The sequence below is a fragment of the Monomorium pharaonis genome, chromosome 5, assembly GCF_013373865.1.
Source record: "Monomorium pharaonis isolate MP-MQ-018 chromosome 5, ASM1337386v2, whole genome shotgun sequence".
In the NCBI taxonomy this organism is placed as follows: domain Eukaryota; kingdom Metazoa; phylum Arthropoda; class Insecta; order Hymenoptera; family Formicidae; genus Monomorium; species Monomorium pharaonis.
The window spans coordinates 22,728,074-22,741,715 of record NC_050471.1 but is presented as its reverse complement, the minus strand read 5'-3'; the positions used below and the strand labels follow the sequence as shown (position 1 = coordinate 22,741,715).

At 41.5% G+C, this 13,642-nt stretch overlaps 1 protein-coding gene across 3 annotated transcripts in view; it reads left to right on the top strand.

The window, feature by feature from the left end:
• The window catches only part of LOC105831887 (histone demethylase UTY), a 71,625-nt gene that overhangs the window by 6,853 nt on the left and 51,130 nt on the right, over positions 1-13,642 (top strand). The window contains exon 1 of one of the 3 annotated variants that reach the window (XM_036287236.1): positions 11,330-12,495. The exons of the other annotated variants lie outside the window; for them this stretch is intronic. The gene's annotated coding sequence lies outside the window, so the exon portion shown is untranslated. Of the gene's footprint in view, positions 1-11,329; positions 12,496-13,642 lie in introns of those variants that run through there. 3 annotated transcript variants of the gene reach the window in all.

The following is a 13,642-nucleotide window of genomic DNA, read 5'->3' as shown; positions in this document are numbered from 1 at the left end:
TCTCTTGCTCTCTCTCTCACTCTGTCTCTCTTTTTCTCTCTCTCAACCCTTCCGTCCGAGTGAAGGGGAGCGGGCGAATACAAAGCGCAACATGCGCAATTTTATTTACGTACGTCATGCGTATTCGTGCGTGTACGTGCGCGCGCGCTTACACGCATCTCATTCGGGCTGACGGGGACAAAGAGCTGAAGAAAAGTACTCTGCTGTGACGCACAATAGCAAATTCATTACCCTAGGGGGAGGGGGGACCAACCCTCTCGCTGTATCCTCTCGTTAAACGGGATGCAGCGGGTTTGCGCATCTCGGTCCGAAAACTTTATTTTCAGGCGTTAGACCTGAACCGCACGCTATACATTGCGTAGAAATTCGTAGCATCGTGTTTCTCACTCAGCAGGTGACCATAAATATTCTTTTTGTTACGCCTTTTTTTGTTACCGCTGGATTTCGTGCTTGTAATCCCATTGTTGCTGCATTTAGTGCGACGTGAGGTCGTAACTTTACAAAAGTACAAGTGTACGAAGTAAGTACAAAAAAATCAGAGATAATATTTAACCTCCCCTCCCCCGGTAAAAATGTTATTAGTTTTTCGCTGTGGTTATATGCTAAAAGTTTGAAAATTTTATTTTAATATACACGCGTTAGCTTTCGCGGTATATAATATAATTTTTCGATACCATGATGTTCTTTATTTCGGTGTGTTAATAATTTTGCATTGTACGTTTTGTTATATATATTTTTCTTTTTTTTTTTTTTTTGTTTCCTCCTTTTCTTTCCCATACAATTATTCATTCATGGTAACATGAAAAGGATATCATGACGCGGTAAAAGCTAAACAAAATTTATTGCCTGTTGAAATTTAAATAATTTTCTGTAACTTTTTTATTCGGCGTGACGTGAAATTAAAGAAAACGTGATAAAACAAAATTTTCAAACCGTGAAACTTCAGGATGTCGTAAAATTCATGGTGTCCTCTGAAATTCATTGTGCACCAAGTCGACACGGTAGAACCTTCGTTATTCACGCGTTGTAAACACATTTATTTGAATGTTCTATTATCCTAAGAAAATATCCCTTTGTATAACATTTACCCGATTGGAGCACAAATATTTTGCGCAACGCTTGCCTCTTAAAGATGAAGATGCGTCTTCTTTCTTTTGCATCACGTTGATTAAAGAGCTTAGGTCGCTCGGGGTAGAATAAAAATTCACTCTGGTATCAAACCTTCATGAATTTGGTTAAGAATTGCCGCGGGCAAAAGTATCTACGAGCTTTTAAACGAAACTTTTGACCTCTTTTTTTTTAATCATCGAAGAACACTTTTGTGCGGCGATCTTCTTTGAGGTGGAAAGGGGGAGGAACAGCTTGTAGGGCGATTATATTTCTTGCGAATATCTGATTTCGTGATTTTCGACGAGTTTTCGCACGTGTCTGTGAGCTCTGTCGTAACGGGTGCAACCACCACTATCACCAGGGAAACGGGTTGTGCACCCTGCAGCGAGAGTGCAGGGCGAGGTGCAAGGTGCATGCGAGCTCTGACCCAGATCGCGCGGTCGATATTCCCTGGCCCAGATCCGCCTCTTGAGATTAAATATTTTTTTCCACGCAAGAGGGAGGATGAGATGATGACTGTGGCCATCAAGATTTTTTCTTAATCGTTAATTCCTACTTAGGTGGATCCGGTAGGAAGCTTCGTAATTATAATGTTTCCTACGTTTTTTTTTTAAAGTCTTTAGTTCTCCTCGAACGTTACAAATCGATCGCTATATTGGACCATGTTGACAAAACTGAAATGAGGACGTTTACGTCTCTTATTCGTAAATGCGAATAATATTACACGGCAACATTTCGATACCATTACGATAATTACAATCGAATCTTCTGTCCTTTGTCTCTTTTCCATTTAAGGTACAACGATATTATGTTACAAGCAATATATATATATGTTGGCTCATGTCGCCCGACACAAATGTCGATACAAATATGATATTATTGCGGAGGAATTGAACACGGCTCGGTGGCCGATACACGATGACGACGACGTCGACGACGGCGAGTCGCCTCAACGTTCGTCACTTCGCGCGTCGTTTGGCGAGGTCATGGTCAGGCAGCGTGCTGAAACCGAGAGTCAACAAACTCTGGCGGCGGCTCGCTGGCGAACGAACGAGCGAGCGAGCGAGCAACCGACCGACCAGCTATCCGACTGGACAGTTAACCAACCCACCAAACGTAACCCCGACCACAGATGCTGGTTCTTCGGCCGAGTCGGTAGCGGATTTTGCTCCTACCTCTCCCTCCTTCCTCTCCTTCCTTTCCCTCCCCTCCCATCCCGTCTCCCCCCGCCACGTCCCTTCTAAAAATAATTCGCGATCATTATTTATAGCTCGCCTCTCTTGCGTGACGCTTCCTCGCGACAGGTTCACGATCGACGCCAACGAACCGCGACGGTTCCCGAAAGTCCAGGCTCCCTGGACGTCTAATCCTTCGTTGTTGAGCCGTCGTCGACCGATGGCGTATTTAAAAGTGCCGGCTCTATTTTTACACGCAATTCTGCGAATTATTTTGTACATTATTATGTGAATCACTTTTTTCTTTTGATTGCCTTGATTTCTTTATATGTTGCATGTGGAATACGTTATTTATTTAAAATGATTGCTTTTTATAGGATTTTTGCTATGTATATCAAAATTTGTTTACTTTTGTATTGCATTAAAAGAATTTGTAAATATTAATAATACCTTAACAAAGCCTTGATGGAATAATTTCAAGTAAATGTTTCGTTAATATATAATGTAGCCAAATATTTTTGGTTATATTAATACTAAACGAATTTAACGAATATCGAACGATACTAAATATTAATATTTTATTATATTAATCTAATATTTGTTCGAAATTATTTCACCGGTGTTTAATAAGAATTATTTTGTCGAAATTATTTTTATTTTAAAATTTTGTTATTATTAAACACTTTGTTCAAAGTGTACCTAATCTGTATTTGCACATAATTTTGGCACAAAATTACTGAAGATATAAATAGGTTCGATCGATTCATTATCAGTCTAAAACAATGTCCAAAAATGCATCGTTTAATGCACAAACACGACTCTGTTATAAATTGGAAACAAAATTCTTCCGAGAGTAAAATATTTTCAGAAACGTATTAATGTGTATGAAAATATTCTCTTTTAATATTTTTTCTCGAATTTTATAATCAAATTACATTTTTCATATATTTGAAAGCATCTTTTAGTAATCGGAAATCAAAAATTAAGGTCAAAATCGGAAACGTTTTTTCGTTTATCATCTCAAAGTCTTGTTTCCGACGTCGATATTTGACGACGAATATTAAATGTAAAAGAGGTTGGCAAGATGTCTCACGATATCCACGATCGATCACGCGCGGGCATTGCGACGTCACGCGACGTCATTTATATCATTGCATTTCGTATTTGAAGTTGGCCACTTCCAGATCGAACAGAAATCTGTGTCACATCTAGATGTTCGCACATCGTGATTTACAAATTGCGTCTGGCAATCCGACTATAAACGTCTGTGCAGCGCGTTGGAAAACATTTAACATATGGCTAAAACGTAAGTGACAAGCAAATGACGGAGTATATGTTATTAAATGCTAGTCGAGGAAGCGGGGAAAAAAATACGACATTTCGAACCTTTTTACCTCGGGCAGACGTGGACGCGCGAATGAAATCAGAGTGCGACGCGCCGTCCGGGAAAATGTACAACTTCTGATGCGAGAACGCGTCGTGGACGACGCGTGATGTTCGCGCGTAACTAAACCGAAGTCGGTCGGACGCAGGTTTATCGACATTGTAACCCGTGACGTCCTCGACGACGGCGACGACGGTGTCGTCGGCGTCGCTCGGGGATTCCTGTCCGGGGCCACGGGTCGTGACGTCAACGAGCCGAACGGCGAATCGTAGCGTTCCACGTCATCGCGCGCCTCCGCTTCGCTCGCTCGCTCGCTCGCTCGCTTCCTCGCCGCTTCGTATCTCGCGCGCAGCAGCGGCAGAGACAGCGGCGAGTCACGTGACGTCACGGTACGAAGTCTGGGGACGGTGCCGCGCGCGCGGAGGTGAACGACCTCGCGAACCGAGTTCAATACACCACGACGACCAGAGAACGAGAGAGATAGAGAAATAGAGGGAAAGAGGAAAAGGAAGAGAGAGAGAGAGAGAGAGAGAGGGAAAGAGAGCCGCGAGAGTCCACGACGACGAGTTCCTGCGTCGTCGCTCGCAATGTTTCGCTTCTTCCTGTGGAAGGAAGAAACCCTCCTTCTCCTCCTCCTCCTTCCTTCGTTTTCCTTTGCCTTCTGCTCTTCCTTTTCGCGTTATACGCACGCGAAACGCGGCGACGGAGATCGAGGTGAGAGATCGCTTTGAACAGATTTCCTCACAAAGGCTATTGAAGGTTTACACGCATATAAAAAGTCATTTACATCTCAGAGGGACTACACGCGAACACTCTCTGCGGTTATTATTCGTAAAATATATATTCGTATTGTATATTGGTTATGCGGAAAATTGATAGATTTTCTTATTCGATCTATTTTTCTTCCTTTATTAATCTTGTATTTTAGAATTAATTTTATTATGGATTTGTATGAATTTTTCACTGAAGTTTGTTTATATAATGTAAATAATATTTAATATATGCGTATTCTGGTGTATGGCAGCATTAAATGTTGAAAATGTATACCGTGCGCAAACCAATTGCGCCACTGGAACGGTTAATATTACTTTGTAATTTAATAACGTTATCATTTGACGACATCAAATTAATGTGAAATAATAATTCGATAATCTGTTTCATTACGCGCACTGATATACGATCGTGCTTATTTAAGGTGTCTAAAATTTCATTACACAAACGGATCTCACGCCAGCGCGGATTTCTCTCACGAGATATTCGGGACGGTAATTCGGTTCGCAGCTCCTACAGCATTTAATCGATCTGCTTTTATTTCGGTGTACCTCATTTCAATTGGTCTGTTTTTTCTGCATTTAGCTGAGGAAGTTAAAATTAGTCGGCGCGACGTAGCGTTATATATGTGTGAAAGTCACTGTTTCCCAGCGATGAACTGAGCTTTCTTCGGTTCGACGAAAAAAAAAAAAAAAATCATTCCGCGCTACAAAAACGGGTAGCGCGGGGTATTAACTTTAGTTTAACTTATTGCGTGCTCGCAAAAATGCAAAATACACAACTAGCGTGGCACCAGCAAAACTACTGTTATAAAAACCGCCTATTAGACATACAATAAAACAACTACAAAAGAAATATGCAAGAAATATTACATAGCGCATTTATTGCGTTTATCACATGCGTACAGTCTTTACATTACGTGTATGGACGCAACAGCAAGCCACTCGTTCGCGAAAGATATATAAGGGATGAACAAAATGAATATGTCAACAGGAATTACACTCCTTTTTTTATATTAATAAGAGATTGACTCATGCATCATCGGATTTTATCCCTTGGAATAAAGTATAATAATATAAACAGTTACTAGTGCAATGTTTTACTTTTTAAGAGATATTGGAGGAAAAAATTTGTATTAAAGACAAATAATGGGTCAACTTCTTATAAATTAAATAAATTATTTTTTATGTATTCACATATTATTTTGTCTATTCTCTATATGCGTTTTCCTTCCCTTCGATTAAAGCGTACATGCGTACGCACGCGCACACAATGCACCTACGGACATAAGATGATAAGAACGTCAAATAATTAATCAGCAAAAGAGATTCAGCATAGAGCTAATATAGTTGGTCATCGCAGCGCGATAAGAGGATAAGGAGGATATTTCGTATCGTAAATATCTATATTTACTTAATTTATTAAACTGTTAAATATTAATCCATTAAAAGCCATGATTAAAATATGAATAATTTTAATTTTTTTTTTCAAGTTAAACATTTTGTTATTATTAAGACTACCTTGTTTTTAATATCATTTGTACAGAGTGAAAAATTTATCTCGAGAAGAAAAGAAATGAAATGTTTAATAATTGAAAAAGAAAATGAAAAAAGAAGGTCATGAGTAATCAAATGTGGAAGTCAATTTAGCACGATCTATTATATTGTTATAACTTGATATCTAAGTTAAATAAGTCCTATCCAATTAATTTTATTTTTTTAACTCTCTTCTAGATACTTTATTTTATATATTTATCTGGAATTACATTTCTCTTGTTTAAAGAAACATAGCAAATCGTATCAAGTGATTTAAAGCTCGCAACCGGAAAAGATCTATGATATCTAACTAAAAATGTTTTACAAATCTGTCGTTGCAACGTTTACTTATTGTATACATATATTCCATAATGTTTAGCGCGCGAGTGCATTTGGCCGAAACCCCGCTGCGCGATTCATACGCGATCGTTTCTAACGGATGAAAGCATGCTGTTGGCGCGAGTCGCGCGAGGTAAGGTGCACCTTGCAAAACGAGGTGCGTGCCGCCGCCGTCACCACCACGTGGCTTTGGCCATATGATAAGGTCAGCGGAAATCCACCTTCTAGGCCAAGTTTGCTTGACTCTTTTTAGGTTATCGATACGAACTCAAGTCGTAATCGCACTCGCTCCTAAAGGCGTAAGATCATTTTCCCTTTGATCTTTTGCACGAAACATGGAACTATTGAATCGTGCAATTAACTTTGTAGAGGTGAAAGAAACACTTTTTTTTTTTAAATAAATGTCACGTATGCAACTTGTCCAACATAACTTTGCAGATTTTGTTAAAATTACGAGTTTTATAATTTTTCTTTTATAATTTGAGAAAGGAAAATACAATTATGTCTGAAATATTCAGAGCAAGTGCATTGTGTAAGTTGTCGAGATTAAATTAAAAATATACTACACGTGTACTTATCTAAGGTCAAGCATTCTCGATCAGCGTTATCGATAAGCGCAGTGCCTTTCGAGCTGCAAGTTATGAATTTTAAATTTAAATCTACCGTTACTTAATTTATTTTCTGCATATATCTTTGATTCATGCAGAGTAATAACGACAAGCCGCAAACTCATGACAAAAGTATGTGTTTTATTGATGGAAATGTGTAGTACTCGATTCATCTCGACGCGTACATGAAAGGCAAGCTCTATAATCCGAGTTTAAGTTCAGATATTCAATACGTTTAATATCGACGAATATGTTTGCTCTTTTATCATCGAGTTCTTGTTTGAGGAATAAAACGGCCTGATATTTCTCTCTCTTGTCGATAATTTAAGTTCGAAATCCAGACAGATCTTTCTCTCTCTCTCTCTCTTTCTTCGTTCGCGCAACTCGATCGCGGAGTATCACGGCCGACTTGGCTATCGATTCGGCTGAAAGTAACAGCGTTTCCGCGCGTAAAAGTGAGTTAGCGAGCGAACGACCGCTCTCGTATTGGCGGTGTTTCAAGGGCGACACGCGACAAATAGGATAAACTGTTAACATCTTAAACATACGTCACACACGCGTAACTTAAAAACTTCCGTCAAAGATTATAATATTTTTAGTTTATAAAAAAAAAGAGAAATTATAGGTTTCGCTTTTCTTGGTGAAACCAGTCTTTATTTAAATCTATATTAAAAAAATAATGTATTTTGAATTGTGAAATATATTTTTGGAAATGTTTCTGGATGTACTTAATGTAAGACTAGTAAGTTTTTTAATTTTGTGAGTGAATATTTCTTGAAAAAAAGTTTTTTCCATTCGCTTGACGGCCTTCTGCACTCGTGCACAAAAAGCCGACTTTACGCCCTTGTTACATAATGTACTATTAATGATCTAACCAAATTATTTTCAAATCTGCAGATACATTTTTAGATACTTTAGCAAAATTCTATACGTATACTTTTTCTAAGGTTTGTAAATTTGTTGACGAATTAGCAAAATAAAGTCGTCAGAAGATATCGCCGTAGTTCTCGGTGTACATAAATAAACAAGCTGCTGCAACGCGGTGGCGTTAGTTAAAAATAAATTAATTCCGTCGCGAAACCGCCGACGGCTAAAAGTCGAAAAAAGGGGGAAGCGAGAGATTGCAACCTCCGCGTATGTGTATTTTGGTAACGAAACCCTCGTCCGTGGAATTTCCATCTCTTCTTTCTCGATACACGAACACGTTTAACTCTCGCGATGCTTTTAAGCGCCGCTTAAACCTTTAAAAAATTTAATCTTTTTCAGCGTGATAACACAGGTTGTACGAATAAATCTGCATTTAAATTCAAACATAATCGCGATATCCGTACGTTTTATCATTTAGTTAAATATTTTATTAAAATTTTTTTTAATGCAAAAGACGAATTTAACAGTAATATGTGAATTCAGTGTGAATGCAAATTTTGAGGCTGGTCACGTCCACGATTTGTTGAAACACGGAAAGCAGTGGAGAAGCAATTCCTATGGAAATAATACAATATTCATATATGTTTATATGTTGTTATAAAAGTGTATCAAAACATTTTTTTTTTCTATACGTATATACGTAGAAAGTAATTTAATTGTTCTAAAATAACATTCATGTGGTATCTTTTTTGATATAAACAATATTTGTTCTATAACAATTTCTTTTGTGACGTTCAATAAAATTCCAAACGAATTAAATTTATTCAGACTTGAATGCGAAACGTGAGATAAACAATCACTGTCGCGGTAACAAATTACGCGCTTTAGCGAGTGTGTCTTTCCGCGCGCGGGCGCGCGCGTAGCGTTTTATTAATTCCCCCGCGTATAAGCGTACGTATGACGTAACGTTTAAATACCGCTCTTTGTCAATCAGCTCGACGTCGTTCAGCGCGCGAGACAGGTGAATTTTTTCCGCCTCGCGCAATTGCGCACACGCTCGCACGTGTGCGTAACGTTCGTCGCGCGCGCGCGCTATTTATAGACACCCGCGCGCGGATTGGCGTTAAGTTTGGGACGCGAAATAATCCGCGCGCGTTTTTCTTTACATAATTAACCTTCGTAGCGTTCGTTACTTGCCACTCGTGCCTCCGGGGCGCGGCGTATTGCCATTCCCGGCCGCTGCTTACGCGCGATAACCGGCTGCTCGACCGGATAACGGGTCCTTACGCAGCCGCCGCATTAATTCATCGCGCGGCTATGAATCGGCCGGCCGGTATCCTGACAATCGATTTCCTTCGCGTCTCGAGCATCGAAAGCTGCATTACCTTCCCCCGCGATAATACGGGGGAAGGGGAGAAGAGAGTGATCGATTTCAGTCAGGTGTTTTCCGTTGGCTCTTCTCTTTTTCCACATATTTCGCGACGCTGTTGCATCTGAATGCGCTTTCTACCGATATTTTTGACATTAAGTCGATACATTAATTTTATTATTTCCTATATTCTAAATAAATGTTAGCAAGTACAATGTAATTTCTTTGCAAACTTTCTTTAAATCACGGAAATGACATTGAAATAAATTTTATAACAGAAATATTTTTTTTCCGTACGGTCTATCCCGATTGCTTGCGGATGACACATGTATTTTGGGTGAAAAAAAAATTTAGAACATGTATAAATATTTGAACAAGAGAGAAGTGAATACATTTGAATACTAGGGCACATTTAAATAATTTAAATAACCTACGTAATGGAAAGTTTTCGGTGTCCGTTGGCTCTTTCGCAGAGCAGTTGCATTAATGACACTTTTTACAAATGCGAAAATGAAGGAAAGATTGCGGCGTGTGATATATTCATAAATTGCTTAATAATTAATCTATAATAACAACTGTGAAACGTTTCTTCAGAACAACCGAATATTAAGAATTTTATATCAAAAAGTATTTCTTAAAAGTATATTGGGGGAATGCGGACTAAAATTTTGAATTTTATCCCATGTTATGTATTAATCCCTTTTCTTCAACGAGAAGTCGTTTTTCCTCTTGATTTAGCAATGTCATCGGAAGAAACTTTGAGAGTCACTGCGGACCTGGTGGAGTTTCTTCGTCGGCGCGCCGCGCAACAAGAGAAACGAAACCGGAAACTACCGTCGTGTATATTTTGGTAGCGAAGGTTCCGGTAACTGGGAAGGGCGAGGGGGAGGGAGGGAGAGCCGCCGATTCCTCGAGTCGCCGCAAAATTCCGAAGCCGACGGGTTCCTATGCCGGGGTTGCAGGGGTGGAATCCGATATATATACTGTTGCGAGAGACAGACGCGCGCGGATCGCCGGTGTATGTGTCAGACGTATAATCAGACGATTACGTTCTCGTAATAATAGGTTTGAATTCCGAGTAAACCGATCGCCGCCGATACCTTCTCCTACGTGTGTTCTATATATGTGGTCTATGAGAAATTTCAGGCGTTCGCGAAAAGAAGAAAAGAAAGGAAAAGAAACGAACGCTCGCACAATTTCGTCGACAGCCCCAATCACAGTTTGGCAATCTCGTTTCTTCTTTTGCTCTTTCGACTCCTTTGACCGCTGTAGGTCGAATCGGAGACGCTTAACTTCGTTTGGCTTTTATGTTAAACGTAAGCCGAGCGTCCTAATCGTTCCCGAGAAATATTTAAACGTAGAATATTTTTAACCGTAGTAATTTAGAGTCGCCATGCAAGTTTGATCGTTATCGATCTGAAAACCAGCTGAATATTGCAATAAGTATTATAATATTATGATATGTATGTCATGATATATATATATAACGTCATGACTATCAAATGATTGAAGGAGCATAGGATGTCTTTATCGTTGAAAAGTATAGTCAAAAATAATTTTAATATAAAACAAATATTGGATATATAATTTCAATAATTTTAATAAAAAGAGATTATTAGAAAATTGAATATAAATTAAATTGATAAAGGAAAGCACTTGTACATATTCACTTTTCAATTTTTCAAAATCAAATGTGCTCGGGAATGAGGAGCGTTGCACAAAAAGAAAATACTTCATGTTTTCTAATTTAGAAGATTAAAGGTGCTTTGGGTGTTTGGTAAAGATTTATGCAATCTTTATAAACAGGTAGAGCGCATTAAACTGAACAGAAAAGTCCTTTACCATTTTGCAATTTTCGCAATAGTTAAAATAAGTTGTTGATTACACAGGCACACAAAAAAGTGGTTAGTTCGGCGGATCAAACTAATTAATCTTTATGTATTTTGACTCACTGAATTCAAATCCGAGGTCAGAATTGCTGAATTGGCTTATTTTTTCATAATTTCAAAAAGAAACACCACTTTTTGTGTACCTGTGTAATCAATAACTTGTTAACTATTGCGAAAATGGAAAAACGGTAAAGGATTTTTCTGTTCAGTTTAATGCGCTCTACCTGTTTATAAAGATTGCATAAATCTTTACCAAACACCTTATAAATATTAATGTTTTTTTTCAACCTCGCTCATTCCTGTGTATTACTTTTTTGTGCTTTACGCTACACCCGGTATAACGAGCACATTCTTTTTTTTTCCTCCCTATCAAATCGGTATTTAAGTTACCTTTCGCGCTTCATTTCGATGCATCGCGTCGCAAAGAGGGTAAACGCGCGCGTCGGGCGGTGGCTCGGCGACGAGTGTCGCGGCGCGCTGCTCTAAAACAGGGCCGCTACGCATGCGCGCTTCCTCCTCGTTCCACCGCGCGAGGCGCGCGCGAGGTTGCGGGTCGGGGAGGAGGGGGGAGGGGGGGAGTGCCGCCTCCTAATCCCAACTTGCCCTACGTGCCGACCAGGCGCGTCAGTCGCGCGAGAGCCTTCGACGTGTGGAGGTGTCTCCGCGCTCCGCGTGCGTTACCGCCGCTCTCTCTTTTTCTCTCTCTCGGACACAAGTACATATACACACACAAAACACACACACGCACACACACACGTTCTCCCCCCCGTCTCTTTCCTCCCCTCGAAACCCGCGCGACGACGCATCACTGCCACTAGCCGTAATAATAGTTAGACGGAGAGATTACACTGCCGGAGTACTTCTGGGTGCCGAAGGCGCGCGCGCGCGCGCGCATAATCGCGTTCGCGATCGCGTGATAACCGCAAGGAAATTGGCCGCGTATCGCCGCGGAGAGTGCTGCACTTGACGGCCGAGAGGACGCGGCGAGGCGGACGAGGTTTCCGCGAGTGCGTTTCCCCCGAGGTGTTCGTCTCACTGGTTTTCGTGTTCATTTCTGTGTTCCAACGCTATTGTATGACATACAATGCACACTGCCGGAAGCGCGCGCTGAGGCGACCAGCGCGAGCAAACTGATCCCCGAGTGCGTCGTCGGGAGCCAGGAGGCGTCTCATCGAGAAACGACGTTTCTCAACCGTTGCGTCGGGGGAGGAAGGAGGAGGAGGTGGAGGAGGAGGAGGACTGCAACAGCAGCAGCAGCACCATCACCAGCACCAGCAACAGTAAGGAGAACGATAGAACGAGAGAGGAAAACGGGAGGAGAGGAGGCGTGTGTGGACACACTATTGCATCGGAGCGTATCGGGGAAAAAGAGGAGAGGCGGGCCGATACTCGACGACGCGCGTCGTCATTTAAACCGCCACCTCCGCCGCCGTTGGGAGATTTAAATGGTGAGTGTTGCGTGAAGTTAGCGGCGCGTCGCGCCGCGCGTCGGTCGCGAGTTTACACTCGCTGTGGCTGGTTCGAGTTTATCATCCGGCCACCTCACCCGTGGGATCGTGACGCGCTCCTCGTTCGCGAACCGCGCGCCGTGGCACCCGATCCTTATACACCTGTGTATTTTTTTTCCGTCCTTCCCCCCCCCCTCGCGCTCCACTTCTCCTCTGCCCCCTCTTCCGCTCATTCTTCGCCTTCGCCGCTCCGTTCTTTCGGAACGGAAGCGTAGCCGGGCGCGCGAATTTTTGGCCAGTGCTCCGATCGATGCCTCGGGGACGACGCTTTTGCGTACCGCCCTCGGCTCGCCGCTCTCGTCCTTTGACCCTTTTGCCGTGCAAGCGGCATGCGCGCAGGGCGCAACTCCACGACACGGAGGGCTCGCGCGCTTGCTCCCCCTCTCCCCCTCCCCCCCCCCTCTCTCTCTTTCTCTCTCGCCCGTACGTCCGTCCGTTCGTTCACCGCCAGCGAAGGGCCCCGCTGCCGAAATATATCCTCCTCCCCCCTCCCTATAATTTTCCTACTTTCCACATCATCGTTTCACTTTTGAGATTGCACGCTATGGAAATGTGTGCATATCGCGCCGGAGCTGCGTCGCGCTAAGCGCGAAAACGAAAGTGGCGTATGACGCGCGAGGGAAAGAGAGAGAGAGAGAGAGAAAGAAAGATTTAATAACTGGGATATAAATTCGCCCCCTCCTCTCATCATTTCCCCCCGATACATTTCGCGCGAAACATTGTCAAGCTTTTGGACACGTTTGTGTCTCGGCGAACGTAAACCACGTTACTCGTCCGACATGTGTGAAAATTAAAACTCAGCCACGTGTTATTATTTTACTTGTTAAATCCAGGATTTGGAAGTTAAATACATGAAAGTCTAGCTTTTAAATCTCTTTTAAATCTCGAGAAATCTTCGGGTGTTAAAATCAATTTCGCTCGTTCCGAGTATTAAGATGTCACATCTTTAATCTGAATTTCTCAATATTTTGAAGATGATTCGAATCAATTAGTTTTCCATGCGATAAACGAATTGTATAATTAAACATGACTCGAGTTAATTGAACGAGACCGTCTTGAGCGGAGAGCGACACGTTGAAGAAGCAAG